The sequence below is a fragment of the Hylobates moloch genome, unplaced genomic scaffold (genome assembly GCF_009828535.3).
Source record: "Hylobates moloch isolate HMO894 unplaced genomic scaffold, HMol_V3 SCAFFOLD_14, whole genome shotgun sequence".
Lineage (NCBI taxonomy): Eukaryota > Metazoa > Chordata > Mammalia > Primates > Hylobatidae > Hylobates > Hylobates moloch.
Window position 1 is genome coordinate 64,525,896 of NW_026652289.1, and position 16,423 is coordinate 64,542,318.

General features: G+C 42.3%; 1 protein-coding gene and 1 non-coding gene across 17 annotated transcripts in view; one reads left to right on the top strand and one right to left on the bottom strand.

Moving 5' to 3' along the window:
* Positions 1 to 16,423, top strand: part of CSNK1G1 (casein kinase 1 gamma 1) — a 235,182-nt gene that overhangs the window by 27,276 nt on the left and 191,483 nt on the right. The gene's annotated exons all lie outside the window — the stretch shown is intronic.
* Positions 5,906 to 6,035, bottom strand: LOC116482797 (small nucleolar RNA SNORA48). Its single transcript, XR_004252061.1, has one exon. It is a non-coding gene; the product is annotated as a small nucleolar RNA SNORA48 (small nucleolar RNA).

Below are 16,423 nucleotides of genomic sequence, written 5' to 3' on the forward strand. Positions count from 1 at the left end.
AGTGCAGTGGTGTGATATCCGCTTGCTGCAAGCTCCGCCTCCCGGGTTCATACCGTTCTCCTGCCTCAGCCTCCCAAGTAGCTGAGACTACAGGTGCCCACCACCGCGCCCGGCTAATTTTTTGTATTTTTAGTAGAGACGGGGTTTCACCGTGCTAGCCAGGATGGTCTCCATCTCCTGACCTCGTGATCCGCCCGCCTTGGACTCCCAAAGTGCTGGGATTACAGGCATGAGCCACTGTGCCCGGCCTAATTTGCAGTTCTCTATGATGTTGGGCATCTTTTCGTATGTTTGACATTTCTGGCCGGGCGCGGTGGCTCACGCCTGTAATCCCAGCACTTTGGGAGGCCAAGGCGGACAGATCACGAGGTCAGGAGATAGAGACCATCCTGGCTAACACAGTGAAACCCCGTCTCTACTAAAAATACAAAAAATTAGCTGGGCATGGTGGCGGGCGCCTGTAGTCCCAGCTACTCAGGAGGCTGAGGCAGGAGAATTGCGTGAACCCGGGAGGCGGAGCTTGCAGTGAGCCGAGTTCGTGCCACTGCACTCCAGCCTGGGCAACAGGGCGAGACTCCATCTCAAAAAAAAAAAAAAATAACATTTCTGTATCTTTTTGGATGAGGTATCTGTTCAGGTCTTTTGCCCATTTTAAAATAAGGTTGTTTGCTTCTTGTTGAGTTTTAAGTGGTCATTGTGTATTTTGGATACAAATCCTTTATCGGGTATTTTTTTGCAAATATTTTTTCCAGTCTGTGGCTTGTCTTTTTATTCTCTTAATAATGCCTTTCATAGTGCAAAAGTTTTTAATTTTAATAAGGTCCAGGTTAACATCTTCTCTTTCATTGATAATGCTTTTAGTGTTTTATCTAAAAACTCATTTCCAGCCAGGTGTGGTGGCTCACACCTGTAATCTCAGCACTTTGGGGGACCAAGGCAGGCAGATCACCTGAGGTCAGGGGTTCGAGACCAGCATGGCCAATGTGGTGAAACCTCGTCTCTACTAAAAATACAAAGATTAGCTGGGTGTGGTGGTGTGCGCCTGTAATCCTAGCTACTCAGGAGGCTGAGGCAGGAGAATCACTTGAACCTGGGAGGCAGAATTTGCAGTGAGCTGAGATCGCACCATTGTACTCCAGTCTGGGCAACAAGAGCAAACCTATGTCTCAAAATAAATAAATAAATAAATAAATAAAATAAAAACTCATTTCCAAACCCAAGGTCACTTACGTTTTCTCCTATTTATCTTCAAGAATTTTTTGTATAGTTTTGTATTTTACATTTAGTTATAAGGGTTAAGTTAGTTTTTTTTTTTCTTGAAAGGTGTAAGTAATATGTGTATATGCATGCACATGGGTGACCAATTTTTTTTTTTAATTTATTTTTTAATTAAAAAAAATAAACAGAGATGAGGTCTCACTATATTGCCCAGGCTGGTCTTGAATTCCTGATCTGCCCACCTTTGCCTCCAAAAGTGCTGGGATTGTAAGTGTGAGCCACTGCATCCAGTCATGACCAATTGGTTTATACAAATTTTTTCTGCTGGGTGCAGTGGCTCACACCTGTAATTCCAGCACTTTGGGAGGCTGAGGTGGGCAGATCACGAGGTCAGGAGATCAAGACCATCTGGCCAAGAAGGTGAAACCCCGTTTCTATTAAAAATACAAAAATTAGCTGGGTGTGGTGGCGCGTGCCTGTGGTCCTAGCTACTCGGGAGGCTGAGACAGGAGAATCGCTTAACCAGGGAGTAGGAGGTTGCAGTGAGCCGAGATCGTACCACTGCACTCCAGCCTAGTGACAGAGTGAGACTCCATCTCAAAAAAAATAAGTTTTTCTTTTCTATTCTGCAAGTGTTAATAAGGATGTTCTTAAAGAAACTAAAACAGGCTGGGCACGGTGGCTCAAGCCTGTAATCCCAGCACTTTGGGAGGCCGAGGCGGGCGGATCACGAGGTCAGGAGATCGAGACCATCCTGGCTAACACGGTGAAACCCCATCTCTACTAAAAATACAAAAACAATTAGCCGGGCGTATTGGCGGGCGCCTGTAGTCCCAGCTACTCGGGAGGCTGAGGCAGGGGAATGGCATGAACCCGGGAGGCGGAGCTTGCAGTGAGCCGAGATCGCGCCACTGCACTCCAGCCTGGGGGACAGAGCAAGACTCCATCTCAAAAAAAAAAAAAAAAGAAACTAAAACAAATGAAATAATTTGTGGGAGTTATTTTTAAATGAGAGTTTCCTAACCTTCTCGAATGTAATTAGAAGCATTGTTCAGAGTGTGGTTTTCCCTTTCAAGAAGATTGATTTTAGGTCATTAGGTCTTAATTGACAAGTGCTTAATTATTTCATACATGTATTAGAGTATTAGAAAGTATGAGCTAAATGTGGCACTGTCATGTGATAGTTTCAGGTTGTAAAGGGACTTGATAGGATATTTAAATGCAGAATTTTTCAACTGTCACTAAGGACAAGAGCCTTTGCCACTTGGGTTTTATTGTTGCGAAGGGTTTCAACTATACAGATTTTGATCACCCTCTCTAGTGTTTGCTGCTGCTTATTACACTTGTTGAAGACTATCCAGAACCTTGAGCTGGCAAAAACTGAGTAGGAAGCGCTTCCATGGGTACTGCTGTACTTTCCTGAATATTTTCAATTCTGCCTCAGGCTGAGAATCTTGATTCTAAAAGTAATAGAATGCTGTCCTGAGACATTTTATTCTCATGTAGCCTAAGTACTAATTGTTAGCTAGAATCCTCTTTCACTTGGCTTTATTTTTTATTTTTTTATTTTTTTGAGACACAGTCTCACTCTCTCACCAGGCTGGAGTGCAGTGGCATCATCTCAGCTCACTGCACCTCCGCCTCCTGGGTTCAAGCAATTCTGCTTCCTCCCAAGTAGCTGGGACTACAGGCACATGCTGCCACGCCCAGCTATTTTTTTTTTTTTTTTTTTTTTTTTCCGTATTTTAGTAGAGACGGGGTTTCACCATATTGCCCAGGCTGGTCTCAAACTCCTGAGCTCATGCAATCTGCCCGCCTCGGCCTCCCAAAGTGCTAGGATTACAGGCGTGAGCCACCGTGCCTGGCCTCACTTGGCTTTATAACTGTCCTGTCCTGTACTTCTAGAACAGCTTCTGTTTTCTAAAACATTTTAACCATAATTGGTATAATGACATCTAAATATTCTGGCCATCTAGGGTATGATGCAAAAATTGTTTAATAACTCTGTGTTTGGTGAGTTTTGTTTGCTTTTTCACCGAGTTAAATAAGTCAACTAAAGGAACTGTCTGTGTGAAAGCACTTAGATTCTCCAGAGATACATTATCTCCAAATCAATCAATATGAAAGCTCACTTTGTCTTTAAGGGATCCATCTGGTTAATGCTATGTTTCTTGAGTTTCATAGATTATGAAATCATAAAGCTAAAAGAAAATATGGAGATGGTCTAGTTAGACCCTTTCATTTTACAGCTGAGACTACTTAAGTGCAGAGAGGCTAAGTGACTTGCTCAAGATTGTACAGCTAATTAATGAGTCACACTGGAATTCAGGCCTGACTCCCAGTGTAGTCTTATTTCTGATATAACTGTGCTAATTTTTTCATTGCAGTTAGTGAAGAAATTATGGATTTATAAGTAAATTTTCCAGGAGGTTTAAGTGGACTTAAATTAAGTATTTCTTATAATTGGAATGTGTATATTTCTTTCAGGTACCAGGTGTCACTGGATTTTTATGAGCAAATTTATTATGTTTCACATTCCAGATAGAAATCAGCCAATTTAAAAATAATGGTGAAGTTATTATAGCCTATATTTAATGAACACACATTTGGCTGCATTAAAATGAATCTTAATGTATTTTTTGCACAGCAGAGATAATCTGTTAATATTTAATGCCATAAAGCAACAATGGAATTCTGCTTTCATGTGGTGTATTTATAAAACTAGAGTAGAGTGTTATGTAAAAACTAAAAGTACAGATTAATTTAATATGCATCTGGTGAATTCAGGGCTTGAAGGATGCACATCTGTTGAGAAAACAAATCAGAACTATTCAGAGTTTCAGCATCTTTAAATATGTGTGCTTTGATTCTGTTTTAACTGTTTTGAAACAGTCTTTAATGGATTTAGAAAAGGCCATTTGCTCTAAGGAAGCAACTGTGAAGCCACTTACAATGCTATTATTCATTTTATTATTTTTTAAAGCATTTTTTTTTTTTTTTTTTTGAGACGGAGTCTCGCTCTGTCGCCCAGGCTGGAGTGCAGTGGCGCAATCTCGGCTCGCTGCAAGCTCCGCCTCCCGGGTTCACGCCATTCTCCTGCCTCAGCCTCTCTTAGTAGCCGGGACTACAGGCGCCTGCCACCACGCCTGGCTAATTTTTTTATATTTTTAGTAGAGACAGGGTTTCACCGTGGTCTCGATCTCCTGACCTCGTGATCCGCCCGCCTCGGCCTCCCAAAGTGCTGGGATTACAAGCGTGAGCCACCGCGCCCGGCTTAAAGCATTTTTATACATTACTATTTTTCTTTCCAATTTATTTATTGGGGAAGGAAGGGGCTAAATGATTCACCATAACAAAATGAGTTTGTTGCAGAACCATATTTAAAAAGAAAGGAATATAATTTGCTGAATTCAATAGCTTAGAAATATTTTAAGGCTTTGTCAAAATAATATGCCAAAAAATATTTTAAGGCTCTGAATTCTAATTTGAACTCACAATCAGTGAAGAAATAATCAGTTTCTACTGTGTACTCATCACCATACTAGAGCTGTGGTAATATAGAAATTGAAGATATAGACTATATCTTCAATTTCAAGTTGAAAGAAACAAGACTTAAAATGAAAGGTAGAGAAGAACACAGATATGTAATGAAGCAAAAACTTGATCTAATCTGTCAACATTACAGTAATTTAGAGGGGAGAAAATCCAGTGAGTATTCACAATTCTGACAGGAAGGAGATTAAAGTTAAAGTAGTGGATCTCAACTCTGACTGCTCCTTAGAATCACTTGGGAAAACTTAATCAAAAATCAGATGAATCAGAATCTCGGCTGAGGTGCATCTGCAGTTTTTAAAAGCTTTCCCAGATGTTTGTAATGTGCAGGCAGTGTTAAGAATCACAGGCTTAAAGGCTGGGTTTGATTTGGAAAAGCAAGAAAGTGTGCTAGGCCAGCACAGGGTGGGAGAATTGGCCACAGTCTGTGAAAAGATTAATCCAAAGCAGTGTGTGCTAGGTGGGGAGGAAGGAGAAATAAGCCTACGGAGGCAGAATGGGGTCTATTTTAGAAGAGTCCTCTGTGTGTGTGTGTGTGTGTGTGTGTGTGTGTGTGTGTGTGTGTGTTTGTGATGGAGTTTCGCTCTTGGTGTGTGTGTGTGTGTGTGTGTGTGTGTGTGTGAGATGGAGTTTCGCTCTTGTTGCCCAGGCTGGAGTGCAATGGCACGATCTCAGCTCACTGCAACCTCCGCCTCCTGGGTTCAAGCGATTCTCCTGCCTTGGCCTCCCAAATAGCTGGGATTTCAGGCATGCGCCACCACGCCTGGTTAATTTTGTATTTTTAGTAGAGATGGGATTTCTCCACGTTAGTCAGGCTGGTCAAGATAGAATAGTACTTTTCAAAATGTGGTTTCTTGACCAGCAGCAGCAGCAGCAGCATCTCCTGGAAATTTATTATAAATGCAGATTTTAAGGCCCTGCTGCCATACCTACTGAATTGGAAACTCTGGACTGGGGTCCAGCAATCTGTATTTTAACAAGCATGCCAGATGATTTTGATGTACACTCAAAGTTTGGGAACTGCTGTTAAGAGAGGATAATGAAAGTTAGGCAGAGGAAATTAGATTTGATGTGCTCATAAGCAGGGATCCATGGAAGATTTTTAATTTTTATTTTTTAGTAATTTCCTTATTTTCCATGTATCCAAGGCACGAACCAGCCATGGGCACAGACCAAGAGCCAAGCTGGGATAAACAAGGGTTGCTTTATCCTTGGATGACATGAGATGGACATCACCACATTAAAGGTTCTTAAGCTAGAGAGTAACAGGAAGTATCTGTATGTATTCAAGGTAAATCTGATGGTGATCTGCATAATACTTTGGATTACTAAAAAATATGAAGTGAGCTGGTTGAGGAAATGCAGACATGATCTAGTGGATATAATCTAGCAGCAGTAAAGGCTTGTTCTAGGGAAGTATTAGTGAGAAAATATAATACTAATAATAGTGATGGCAATTGAGAGTTTACATAACAAATGGCATGTTAAATGCATTTTATTCTCACAGCAAGCCACTGAAGTGTGGCTATTCCAGTGTTACAGATCAGCAAATGAGGCAGAGAAAGGAAGGTTACTTCTGAAGTTCACACTGCTGGTATGTGGTGGAGCCAGGATGTCAAGCTCAAGAATCTCTGCCTCTAAAGCCTCTTGAAGAAATAGCTAATAATATCTGGAGAGCCACGAGAAAAAGAAAAATACTTGAGTCTGAAAAGTTTTAATCCTACTTGACAGAGAGCAAGGGGATGTCACTGTCGGAAGGGAAATAGTGCATACAGTGGGTAACAAGGGAAGTCATTTAGCCAGTTGGGAACAAACCATCTTGTAAAAGTGACCATGAGGAATAACCGATGGAAATTTTTATATAGTGCTTTTTCAGTATAAAGTTCGAAGTAACTTTCCATAGTTGAGTTTGTAGGTTTTGTTTGTTCTTGCTCATGCTGACTAAATTAGAAGAGTCACCTCATCCCGCTTTTAAAAAGGGTCTTTTAGATTTTAGAGTAAATAGTCTGTAAGTCATGCCCAAGGAGCTTACTGTAATACCACTTTTCCCTCTCTAAGCATCTTAGTCTTAAGACAGTTTAAGCCGAGTGTGGTGGCTTATGGAGGATCACTTGAGGCCAGGAGTTCAAGATCAGCTTGGGCAACATAGCAAGACTCTGTCTCTATAAAAAAATAAAAAATAAATTAGCTAGGTGTCATGGCACGAGCTGGTAGTCTCAGCTACTCAAGAGACTGAGGCAAGAGGATTGCTTGAGCCCAGGAGTTTGAGGCTGCAGTGAGATCTGATCATGCCACTACACTCCAGCCTGAGTGACAGGGCAAGATGTCTCTGAAACCAACCAGCCAACCAACAAAATAAATAAATGACAGTTTAATAAATATTTCAGGCCGGGCACTGTGGCCCACGCCTGTAATCCCAGCACTTTGGGAGGCCGAGGTGGGCAGATCATGAGGTCAGGAGATTGAGACCATCCTGGCCAACGTGGTGAAGCCCCGGCTCTACTAAAAATATAAAAATTAGCTGGACGTGGTTGCGTATGCCTGTAATCCTAGCTACTCGGGAGGCTGAGGCAGGAGAATCACTTGAACCGAGGAGTCAGAGGTTGCAGTGAGCTGGGATCACGCCACTGCACTCCAGCCTGGCAACAGAGAAAGACTCCGTCTCAAAAAAACAAAACAAAAAAAATTTCAGTGTTACTTTGTTTTAATTGGGAGGTAATAAGTAGTAAAATACTTCATGTTTGGGTAATTGCTTTCATAAGATGCTATCAGAGCATCCTCTTATTTATTGAGGTAAAATTTATATAACAGAAAATTAACCATTGTAAAGTGCACGATTTAGTGGCATTTGGTACATTTTCAATGTTGTACAACCATAAACTCTCTCCAAAATATTTTCGTCATCCGAAAAGGGAACTTCATACTTTTTTTTTTTTTTTTGAGATGGAGTCTCCCTCTGTCATCCAGGCTGGAATGCAGTGGCACCATCTCGGCTCACTGTAACCTCTGCCTCCCAGGTTCAAGCAATTCTCGTGCCTCAGCCTCCAAAGTTGCCGGGATTACAGGTGCCCGCCACCTAACCTGGCTAAGTTTTGTATTTTTAGTAGAGACGGGGTTTCACCGTGTTGGCCAGGCTGGTCTTGAACTCCTGACATCAGGTGATGTGCCCACCTTGGCCTCCCAAAGTGTTGGGATTACAAGTGTGAGCCACCACGCTCAGCCACAACTTCATACCTATTAAGCAGTTACTCTCTGCTCCTCCCTCCCTGAAACTCCTGCAAAACACTAATCTGATTTCTTTCTGTATGGGTTTACTCATTCTTTGTATTTCACAGAAGTGGAGTCATATAATATGTGACTTTTTGTGTCTATTTCTTTAATTTAGCCTTATGTTTTCTGGGTTCATCCATGTTGTAGCATGTATAAGTACTTCATTTTAAAAAATATCCTCTGGGATAAGTAATCCCAAAGTACTTTTTTTTTTTTTTTTTTAAGAGATGGAGTCTTGTACTGTTGCCTGGGCTGGAGTGCAATGGCTCCATCTCGGCTCACTGCAGCCTCTGCCTCCTGGGTTCAAGCGATTCTCCTGCCTCAGCCTCCCGAGTAGCTGGGATTACAGGCGCTTGCCACCACGCCCGGCTAGTTTTTTGTATTTTTAGTAGAGATAGGGTTTCGCTCTGCTGGCCAGGCTAGTCTCGAACTTCTGACCTTGTGGTCTGCCCGCCTCGGCCTCCCAAAGTGCTGGGATTACAGGTGTGAGCCACCACACCCAGCCAGTACTTCATTTTTTTTAAATGGCTGAATAATATTTCATTGTATGGCTATGCTATATTTGTTTATCTATTCTTAGGCATTTTGGTTTTTCTACCTTTTGGCATTGTGAATAGTGCTGCTGTGAACACTGATGTACAAGTTTTTGTTTGAATACCTTTTTTCCGTTCTTTTGGGTATGTACCTGGGTCATGCAGTAATTCTTTTACCTTTTATTTTTAAAGGAACTGCCAAATTGTTTTCAACCCTGGCTGTACCATATTACACTCCCACCAGCAGTGTAGAGGGTTCTAATTTCATCCTTTTTTTTTCTGAGGCAGAGTCATGCTCTGTTGCCCTGGAGTGCAGTGGCGTGATCTCGGCTCACTGCAACCTTCACCTTCTAGCTTCAAGTGATTCTCGTGCCTCAGCTTCCTGAGTAGCTGAGATTATAGGCGCATGCCACCATGCATGACCTTTTTTTTTTGAGATGGAGTCTTGCTGTGTAGCCCAGGCTGGAGTGCATGGCGCGATCTTGGCTCCCTTCAACCTCCGCCTCCTGGGTTTAAGCAGTTCCCCTGCCTCAGCCTCCCGAGTAGCCAGGACTACAGGTATGTGCCAGCATGCCTGGCTAATTTTTGTATTTTTAGTAGAGATGGGATTTCAGTATGTTGGCCAGGCTGGTCTCAAACTCCTGACCTTGTGATCTGCCTGCCTTGGCTCCCAAAGTGCTGGGATTACAGATGTGAGTGAACATGCCCGGCTGTCTGGCTAATTCTTTGTATTTTTAGTAGAGGTGGGGTTTCATCATGTTGGTCAGGCTAGTCTCGAACTCCTGATCTCAAATTATCCACCTGCCTCGGCCTCCCAAAGTGCTGGGATTATAGGTGTGAGCCACTGCGCCCAGCCTAATTTCTCTACGTCCTCAGCAACATCTGTTACTTTGTTATTTATTTATTTATTTATTTAGAGATGGAGTTTTGCTCTTATTGCCCAGGCTGGAGTGCAATTGCATGACCTCGGCTCACTGTAACCTTTGCCTCCTGGGTTCAAGCAATTCTCCTGCCTCAGTCTCCCGAGTAGCTGGGATTACAGGCGCGTGCCACCAGACCTGACTAATTTTTTGTATTTTTTTTTTTTTTGAGACGGAGTCTCGCTCTGTTGCCCAGGCTGGAGTGCAGTGGCGCAATCTTGGCTCACTGCAAGCTCCGCCTCCCGGGTTCACGCCATTCTCCTGCCTCAGCCTCTCCAAGTAGCTGGGACTACAGGCACCCGCCACCACGCCCGGCTAATTTTTTGTATTTTTAGTAGAGACGGGGTTTCACCGTGGTCTCGATCTCCTGACCTCGTGATCCGCCCGCCTCGGCCTTCCAAAGTGCTGGGATTACAAGCGTGAGCCACCGCGCCCGGCCGAATTTTTTGTATTTTTAATAGAGATGGGGTTTCACCATGTTGGCCAGGCTGGTCTTGAACTCTTGATCTCAGGTGATCCACCCGCTTTGGCCTCCCACAGTGCTGGGATTACAGGCATGAGCCACTGCGCCGGGCCTTATTTATTTATTTGAGACAAGGTCTTGCTCTGTAGCCCAAGCTGGAGTTCAGTGGCGTGATCTCGGCTCACTGCAGCCTCTTCCTCCCAGGCTCAAGCAATTCTCCCACCTTAGCCTCCTAAGTAGCTGGGACTACAGACATGCTCCACCACACCTGGCTTATTTTTTGTGTTTTTGGCAGAGATGGGGTTTCATCATGTTGCCTAGGCTGGTCTCGAACTCTTTGGCTCAAGTGATCTGTCCTCCTCAACCTCCTGAAGTGCTGGGATTACAGGTGTGAGCCACTACACCCAGCCTTATTTTTATTTTTAGTTATAGCCCACCTAATGTGTGTGAAGTGGTATCTCATTGTAATTTTGATTTATATTTCTGTAATCACTAAAGATGTTAGTAACAGTTTATATTTCCCTAATTACTAAAGGTGTTAGTGGCTTAAGCCTGTAATCCCAGCACTTTGGGAGGCCAAGGTGGGCGGATTACGATGTCAGGAGTTCGAGACCAGCCTGGCTAACATGGTGAAACCTTGTCTCTACTAAAAATACAAAAAATTAGCCAGGCGTGGTGGCGCATGCCTGTAGTCTCAGCTACTCAGGAGGCTGAGGCAGGAGAATTGCTTGAACCTGGGAGATGGAGATTGCAGTGAGCCAAGATTGTGCCACTGCACTCTGGCCTGGGTGAAAAACAAGATGTCCACTTCGGCCTCCCAAATTGCCATGGTTACAGGCATGAGTCACTGCACCCGGCTGTATTATTTTTCTGTAGTTTACTTACATTATTTACATTATTTATACAAACTGTGATATTATACAAAGCTAGTTATTTAAAGTTATTTCCCTGTTAACTGTTTTTATAGACTGTGAATATTAGGTGTTTACTTAGGTAAGAACTTTAAGATTAAATAATTTTTTATTTGGCTGACAACTCAGGATTTAGCTGTTTTCATTAAATCAACAATATTACATGCCTTAGTTATCAAAAATTACACAAACAGCCAGGTGCAGTTACTCATGTCTGCAATCTCAGCACTTTGGGAAATGAAAGCAGGAGGATTGCTTGAGCCCAGGAGTTCGGGACCAGTCTGGGTAACATAGTTAGACCCCATCTCTACAAAAAAATTAAAAAATTAGGCTGGGTACAGTGGCTCACGCCTGTAATCCCAGCCCTTTGGGAGTCTGAGGCAGGTGGGTCACATGAGACCAGCCTGGGTAACATGGCAAAACCTCGTCTCTACTGAATATACAAAAATTAGCCAGGCATGGTGATACACGTCTGTAATCCCAGCTACTCAGGAGATTGAGGCATGAGAATTGCTTCAACCCAGGAGGTAGAGATTGCAGTGAGCTGAGATCACACACTGCACTCCAGCCTGGGCAACAGAGCAAGACTCTTGTTTCAAAAAAAAGAAAAAAAAATTAGCCTAGCATGGTGGCACATGCCTGTAGTCCCAGCTACTCAAGGAGGCTGAGGTGAGAAGATTGCTTGAGCCCAGGAGGTCAAGGTTGCAGTGAGCCGTGATCATGCCACTGCACTCCAGCCTGAGTGACAGAGTGAGATCTTATCTCAAAAGCAAAATAATAATACTGGGCTGGGCGTGGTGGCTCACATCTGTAATCCCAGCAGTTTGGGAGGCCTAGGTGGGCGGATCACGAGGTCAAGGGTTCGAGACCAGCCTGGCCAACATGCTGAAACCCCATCTCTACTAAAAATACAAAAATTAGCCAGGTGTGGGGGCACGTGTCTGTAATCCCAGCTACTCGGAAGGCTGAGGCAGGAGAATCGCTCGAACCTGGGAGGTGGAGGTTACAGTAAGCCAAGAGCGTACCACTGTACTCCAGCCTGGGCGACAGAGCAAGACTCCGTCTTGGGGAAAAAAATAATGATGCTACACAAAGATTATTCAGTTTTGGGCTGGGTTTGTAGTTTTATAATCTTCATGCCAAACCTCAACATCATAAAATACCTAGCAGAGATAAATATGAAACTGTTTGATCAATAAATTTAGACAAAAATGTATGCTGACAATTCTGAAGACATTTGAAATTTTATTTAACCAATAATTTTAAGATGGTGTCTCGCTCTGTCACCAGGTTGGAGTGCAGTGGTGCGGTCTCGGCTCACTGCAACCTCTGCCTCCTGGGTTCAAGCGATTCTCCTGCCTCAGCCGCCCAAGTAGCTGGGATTACAGACACGGCCACCACGCCCGGCCAATTTTTGTATTTTTAGTAGAGATGGAGTTTCACCATGTTGGCCAGGCTGGTCTTGAACTCCTGACCTTGTGATCCACCCGTCTCGGCCTCCCAAAGTGCTGGGATTACAGGCGTGAGCCACTGTGCCCGGCCTTAACCAATAATTTTAAAGCCAGTGTATTTATTAAAAACTTACGTCTTGTGAACTTGAAAATCATTTGAGCTTATATACTTAATTTACAAGTTCTCCTTTACTGGTAAGACAGTTTGGTACCTTGTGGCCACAACACATAACAACATACATGTATATATGCATACATACATACATCTACACAAAGATACTATAGCTGTTGCTTCAGAACTCTAACCTTGAGATATAAATATAAACTTATCAGCTTACAAAAAAAATGTTGGATCCAAACAGTGGTTTTTATCTCAACATCAGCAGAAAAATAACAGCAGATTTAAAGCAGGCGTTAAAGAAAATAGAGAAATGGGCCGGGTGGCTCATGCCTGTAATCACAACACTTTGGGAGGCTAAGGTGGGTGGATGCCTTGAGCCTAGGAGTTTGAGACCAGCCTTGGCAACATGGTGAAACCCCATCACTACAAAAAAACACAAAAATTAGCCAGGTGTGGTGGTGCATGCCTATAGTCCCATCTACTCAGGAAGCTGAGTGAGAGGGTCCCCAGAGCCTTGGGAAGTGGAAGTTGTGGTGAGCCAAGATGGCACCACTGCACTTCAGCCTGGATAACAGATCGAGACCCTGTTTCAAAAAACAGAAAAAAGAGAACCTAGGAGCTCTGTAGTTGCAGGTTGACCTTTGGGCTCTGAGTTTTTCTTTTCTTTTTTTCTTTTTTTTTTGAGTTGGGGTCTCACTGTGACTTAATTTTTGTATACAGTGAAGATAAAGGTCCAAGGCCGGGTGTGGTGGCTCATGCCTGTAATTCTAGCACTTTGAGAGGCCAAGGTGGGCAGATCACTTGAGGTCAGGAGGTTGAGACCAGCCTAGCAATATGGTGAAACTCCGTCTGTACTAAAAATACAAAACATAGTTGGGCATGGTGGCGTTCACCTGTAATCCTAGCTACTCGGGAGGCTGAGGCATGAAAATCACTTGAACCCAGAGGTGGAGGTTGCAGTGAGCTGAGATCACACCACTGCACTCCAGCCTGGGCAACAGAGTAAGACTCTGTCTCAGGAAAAAAAAAAAAAAAAAAAAAGATAAAAGTCAATTTTTTTTCTCATGTGGGTTTCCATTTGTTGAAGAGACCATTCTTTCTCTACTGAATGCTCTTGACACCCTGGTTGAAAACCATTTGATCATAGATGTATGGGTTTCCTTCTGGACACTCAGTTCTGTTTCATTGATCTGTATGTCTGTCCTTATGCCAGCACCACACAATTGCAATTATTATAGCTTTGTAGTAATTTTGAAATCAGGAAGTGAATCTTCTAACTTTATTTTTCTTTTTGAAGATTGTTTTGGCTAATAAAATTTTATACTGATTGCCCTGTGGTTTGCAGTATTCATTGACAAGGAATTTATTTACATTTTCAAATGACACTGTACTTTATGGTTTGTGTGGGTACCCTTTAACAGGATACCCAGTTTCTTCCTCCCGTCCCTTATGACATTTTTGTGATTCATTTCACTTACCCACAACCTATAATCATGCAATACATTGCCGCTATTATTTCGAAGAAATTGTTACCTAAACAATTTAAACTAAGAAAAGTAAGATATGATTGTACCTTCATTTCTTCCTTCTCTAACATTCCTTGTTTATGTAGATTCAAATTTTTTATCTATACTTTCTTCTTCTGTGAGGAACTTCCTTTGACATTTCTTGTCAGGCAGGTCTACTGGCAACAGATTCTCACAGTTCTTGTTTATCTGAGAAGGTCTTTATTTCTTCTTCACTTTTGAAGGATAATGCCATTGGATACCAAATTCTAGTTTGGTGGGTTTTTTCTTCCTTTCAACACTTTATTTTATTTTTTTGAGACAGAGTCTCACTCTGTCCCCCAGGCATGAGTGCAGTGGCGCGATATCAGCACACTGCAACCTCCACCTCCCTAGTTCAAGCGATTTTCCTGCTTCAGCCTCTTGAGTAGCTGGGATTACAGGCTCCTGCCACCATGCCTGGCTAATTTTTGTATTTTTAATAGAGATGGGGTTTCTCCATGTTGACCCGGCTGGTCTTGAACTCCTGGACTCAAGCAATCCACCCCACTAGGCCTCCAAAGTGCTGGGATTACAAGCATGAGCCACCACAACTGGCCATCTTTCATCCATTTAAATAGTTAATTCCACTCTCTTCTTACTTGTAGGTTTTGTGAAAAAAAGTAAGGTCTCTAGCAGCAGGCTTTTGCTCCTGGGCTTCTTTTTTTTTTTTTTTTTTTCTGGAAAGCTGTGATTCTTTGTGTATGCTTCTCTGTCCAGTTTATATGGCAGTGGCTTGCCCTGTGACCTAAGTTCTCTGATGGATCTAAGAGGGTTCTTGTTTTTCAGCTTTTTCATTTTTGTTTGTTTTCCTTGTGAGGATGGTATTGACAGCTTCCAAGCCCTTTACATCTTGGAGCAGAAGTCTCCATATGAATTTTAGGAACAGCTTTTCCATTTCTGTAACAAAGACCATTGAGATTTTGAAAGGGATTGCGTTGAATCTGTGGACCAGTTTGTGTAATATTGCTGTCTTAACGATACTGATTCTCCTAATCCATGAACATAGGGCGTCTTTTTATTTAGATCTCATTTAATTTCTTTCACCAATGTTTGCTAGTTTTCAGTGTACAACTCTTATCCCTTCTTGGATAAATTTATTCCTAAGTATGTGGGCTAGATGTGGTGCCTCATACCTGTAATGTTATTCTTTTTGATACTATCGTAAATGGAATTGTTTTGGTTTCATTTTCAGATTGTACATTACTAGTATATATGAAGATATACACAGACATAAAACTGATTCTGTACTCAATTTATATATTAGCTCTAATAGCTTGTGTGTTTGTTTTTAGGTTTTCTATATATAGGATGAAGTCATCTGCAAGTAGAGAATTTTATAGTTTCCTTTCCAATTTGGATGGGTACATCTTTTTCTCCCCTAATTGCTCTGGCTAGAACTTGCATTACAGTGTTGAATAGAAACGGCAAAAGAAGGCATCCTTGTTTTGTTCCTGATCTTATGAGGAAACCTTTCAGTCTTTCAGGATTAAATATAGTTTTAAGTGTGTGTTTTTTATAAAATCTTTTTGTCATGTTGAAGAAGTTCCTTTCTATATATAGTTTGAGTGATTTTTATCAGGAAAGGGTATTGGATTTTGTCAGATGCTTTTTTCTTTTTGCATCAATTGAGATGGCCATATGATTATGATTTTTCTCCTTCATTCAATTAGTGCAGTGGGCCAGGTGCAGTGGCTCACACCTGTAATCCTAGCACTTTAGGAGGCCAAGGCAGGAGGATCACTTGAGCTCAGGAGTTTGAGACTAGCTTGGGCAGCAAGGTAAGACCCCATCTCATTAAAAAATAAAAACAAAAAAACACAGTATTACTTGATTTTCATAAAGTGAGCCATCCTGGCATCCCTGGGATAATTCTGTTTGTTGTAATATATAATCCTCTTAATATACGGTTGGATTGGATTTGCTAGTAGTTTGTTTAGGATCTTTTGCATCTGTGTGTATAAGGCATATTCTGTCTATAATTTTCTTGTGATGTTTTCGCCTGGTAGTAAGGTATCCTGCCTTCATAGAATGAGTTAGTATTCTTGCCTCTTTTTTTTTTTTTTTTAATACTTTAAGTTCTAGGGTACATGTGCACAATATGCAGGTTTGTTACATAGGTATACATGTGCCATGTTGGTTTGCTACACCCATCAACTCGTCATTTACATTAGGTATTTCTCCTAATGCTATCCCTCCCCCAGTACCGACCCCCGACAGGCCCCGGTGTGTGATGTTCCCCGCCCTGTGTCCAAGTGATCTCATTGTTCAATTCCTACCTATGAGTGAGAACATGTCTTGCCTCTTGTTTTTTGAAAGAGTTTGAGGATTGGTGTTAATTATTCTTTAAATGTTTGGTAGGGCTGTGTGTGGTGGCTTACTCCGGTAATCCCAACACAGAGGTAGAGAGAGGCAGGAGGATCACTTGGGGCCAGGAGTT